Genomic DNA, 4,283 nt, shown 5'->3' with positions numbered 1-4,283 from the left:
AAAACATAAAAAAATAATGTTACACATACAAGATAATACATAGACTATACGAACTCACTGAGATGACCAAATATAGGTCTGATTGTTAGACCCTGTTAGGTTTTCAATGGGGGTACAAAAAGACCCCTAATATATACCTGCAGAAACGTTATCCTGTGACAAGGTGCTTGACCGCTCTTGAACATGGAGGATTTGTTGGAGAGAGGCAATCGCGCACCTGAGTTCTGCATCATAACCTATGCAAACACATGGGTGCCCATTAGAAGTAAAATAAAAAAATAACATTCCTGACAACGTCGTTCAGAACGACCAAGGTCCTGTAACTCACCTTGCTGCACGGTCTCCATTTGCACAGGGGGTTCCCCAGACTCTTGACAGTCCTGTGTACAAGAGAGACAGATTTACCTTTAAACATACCACAATTCATCTTCTACGTCCGAACCCTTCATAAAAGCACAACAAGGGTAGGACAAAAAGAAAAAAAAAAAAAATTAAAAATAAATTAAAAAAAAAATAAAAAAAAATAATAATAAATAAAAAAAAAAAATTATAAATAAAAAAAAAAATTTAAAAAAAAAAAAAAAAAAATGTATCTATCAAGATTCAAATTGTTGAATCCCTATGTTCTGTAAGTATAAATACATATTGACAACTGTAAAACTTTTCTCAAAAACTATACACGGTTTAATAAACAAATTCCACATGGTGGCGCTCTTGCATAATACTACCTCTAGGACTGTCTCTATAAGACATAGACTGGAAAGTGGATCCTAGGATCCAGGCCTGGTTTTCACCCTAGCTGAACAAGGCTGTGAACCATGTGTGGGGGCGGAGCTCAGTCTAAACTCCTAGCTGAGCCAATTCCAACACCACACAGTCTTTGTTTTAAAAGAAAAAGAAAATGGCCGGATGTGGATGCAACATGTGTGAGGTCCTGGGTTTTTTCAAGGCAACAAAATCAGATCCAAAGCCATCCTGAACTACGGTGAGTGGTGTGGGGTACTTGAGGGGTCTGAAAAGCTTTTAGCAGGGATAGTTATTTTTTAATCATTATTATTTTAATTTATTTCAATATTTTTTTTTATTTATATGCTTTTAAAAAAAAACAACCTTGTAGGCCCCTAAACCCCTGTCCACACTTGCCACACAAACACACACAGATATATATATATATATATATATATATATATAAATAAATAAATATATATATATATATATATATATTTTTTTTTTAAAAGGCTGCCACATGGCGGCCTGGGGGTCTCTGAGCCCTGTGCTCAGGGACCTCATATTTGTATTTGTATTTTTTTTTTAAATGCTGCCCTATGGGGCCTTGGGGGCCCCAATCCCAAGACCCCCAAAACGCTATTCATTTTTATTTCTTTTTTTTTTATATTTGTATGGGCCCTAGGGCCCTAGCGCGCGAGGTCAGGGCCCCACAGACCCGGGCCTCGCGCCATTACTATATATATTTTTTTTTTTTAAACAAGCAAATGCCGCACTCTGGCGGCAAGCGATCGGATCCCCGAGACCTTGGGAACCCCACGAGGTCTTGGGGATCCGATCGGATGGTTTAATTAGAGAGAATACCGCGCTGAAACACACACGGCATTCTCTCTAATTAAACTTTCAACGCGGCTCTCAGAAGCCGCAGGGGTGTTCCCCAGCGGCTTCTGAGAGCCGCGTTGTTAATAAACCCATTTAAAAAAAAAAAAACTGCCGTTAGAGGTCTCCGAGGCTGTAAACGCTCGGAGACCTCGTTATCAAGTTAGGAGATCTCTTCACGGAGGCATCGCGACCTCCGAGAAGAGATCTCCTAACTTGATAACGCTGTCTCCGGGCTTTTACAGCCTCTGGAGACACGCGCTATTAACTTAACCCGAGCTGCTTTCAGAGACAGCCCGGTCTCTGGGAACAGTTTTGTTAAGTTAATAACGCGGGTCCCCAGAGCCCAGGACGGCTTTGGGGACCCGCGTTATTAACTTAACAAAGCGGCTTTCAGAGACCTGCAGGTCTCTGGGAGCCGTTTTGTTAAGTTAATAACGCGGGTCCCCAGAGCCCAGGACGGCTTTGGGGACCCGCGTTATTAACTTAACAAAGAGGCTTTCAGAGCCCTGCAGGTCTCTGGGAGCCGTTTTGTTAAGTTAATAACGCGGGTCCCCAGAGCCCAGGACGGCTCTGGGGACCGTCGTTATTAACTTAGCAAAACTGGTCTCTGGGAGCCGTTTTGTTAAGTTAATAACGCCGGTCCCCAGAGCCCAGGACGGCTTTGGGGACCTGCGTTATTAGCCTAGCACAGCTGCTTTCAGAGACCAGCAGGTCTCTGAAAGCAGTTGTGCTAGGTTAATAACACCGGTCCCCAGAGCACAGACCGGCTCTGGGGACCACGAGTTATTAACCTAGCAAAGCTGCTTTCAGAGACCTGCAGAGACCTGCAGGTCTCTGGGAGCAGTTTTGCTGAGTTAATTACTCGAGCCCCAGAGCGCAGTATGGCTCTGGGAACCTAGTGATTAACTTAACAAAGCAGCTTTCAGAGACCTAGTGGCCTCTGAGACCAGTTTTGCTAAGTTAATCACAAGGGCCCCAGAGCTCAGGCCTGCTCTGGGGGGCCCTTGCTATGAACATTTTGGCGCGGCTCTCAAGAGGCCTCGCGGTCTCTTGAGAGCCGCGCCAAAAGTTCATAACCTGGGCCCCCCAGAGCTATGGTTGACCCCTTGGAGCGTAGTTATTAATTTTAGAGCTCTGCACCCCGGAACTCATTGCGCTGAGCTCTAAAATTAACAACTAGGCCACCCCCAAAAGCTCACCACTTAAACACACTATTGCGGCCATATAATACTGGCCCATACCATAAAATACACATAAAAAAAATACATAAAGAGCCCCATAACATTTCCTGTACAAATTAAATACAGCCCCACCACTAATACCATTAGCTACACAACCCCTGAACCATGACGTACACAATAAGCCCACCATACTGCCCTCAAAATAAGTGCAACCCCACAAAAATACAGACCCCTACATAGTCCCAGAACCAATATGTACATATTAAGCAGTCCAAATACACCCCACATCGTAAGTGCACTCGCCCTGAAATACATGCCTATACATTGCACATTAACCCACAAGTACCAATTAAACAACCCCAGCCCCACAAAACAAGTGCAGACTTTAAAAAATACCGACAGATACACAGCCCCAGAATCAGCAAGTACACATTAAAAGAACACCATCCCACAAAATGAGTGCAGATTTTCAAAAATACATGTCCATACACAGGTCCAGAACCAGCAGGTACAAGTTAAGCAGTACCAATACACTCCCCAAAATAATTGCGCCCCCATAAAAATACAGACAAATACATAGCACAAGACCCTACTAGTACAATTTAAACAAAATCACCCACAAAGTAATTACAGTATCTCAAAAATACACTAATAGCAGCTTTTACATTTTTTATTTTTTATTTATTTTTTAAAAGCAGGCATTTTACATCTCTATGTATAGTTAAACAGATTGGTGCTAATGTCATTGTTAAACTTTAGTAAAACACATACACACGTCACACTGTTACAGACCTTAAGTAGAAGATGTTCAGCATCACCAGTCTGAGCTCTGCCCTTCATGTTTCCAGCCATTATGTCCTGATGCGTCCCTGCTTGCCACAAATGTCAGTATGTAGTTCAGAAAAAAAAGAGGCCTGTGAAGTTGGGGGGTTCTTATACTAGGATCACAGTGGTAATTATGCCTGGGCTCTGTGATTGGTGGGACCTGGAAATAGGCATCTGTTATAGGTTAGCAATAGTTGGCCTTTGTTGTGTTTCAACTTTTAATTACTGGGTCTGTTTTCTAATTTAACCCCACCTCTGTCACCCCCTGGAAAGAATGTAAGCCCATCTCTGTTTTAGATTAGCCATGCCACAACAACCTCTGTTGTGTTTCAAACTTTTTAATTACAGGGTCAGTTCTGGGAACCCATGAAAGAATGTAGGCCCATCTCTGTTTTAAATCAGCCATGCCCCTCAACCTCTGTTGTGTTTCAAACTTTTAATTACCGTGTCAGTTTCTAATTTAACCCCACCTCTGTCACCCCTGGAAAGAATGTAGGCCCATCTCTGTTTTAGATTAGTCATGTCACAACAACCTCTGTGGTGTTTCAAACTTTTAATTACTGGGGCAGTTCTGGGAACCCCTGAAAGAATGCAGGCACATATCTGTTTTAGATTAGCCATGCCACAACAACCACTGTTGTGTTTCAAACTTTTAATTACAGGGTCAGT

This window comes from Pleurodeles waltl, chromosome 11 (assembly GCF_031143425.1).
Source record: "Pleurodeles waltl isolate 20211129_DDA chromosome 11, aPleWal1.hap1.20221129, whole genome shotgun sequence".
Lineage (NCBI taxonomy): Eukaryota > Metazoa > Chordata > Amphibia > Caudata > Salamandridae > Pleurodeles > Pleurodeles waltl.
The sequence above is the reverse complement of the archived record's forward strand: the minus strand, read 5'-3'. Positions refer to the sequence as shown.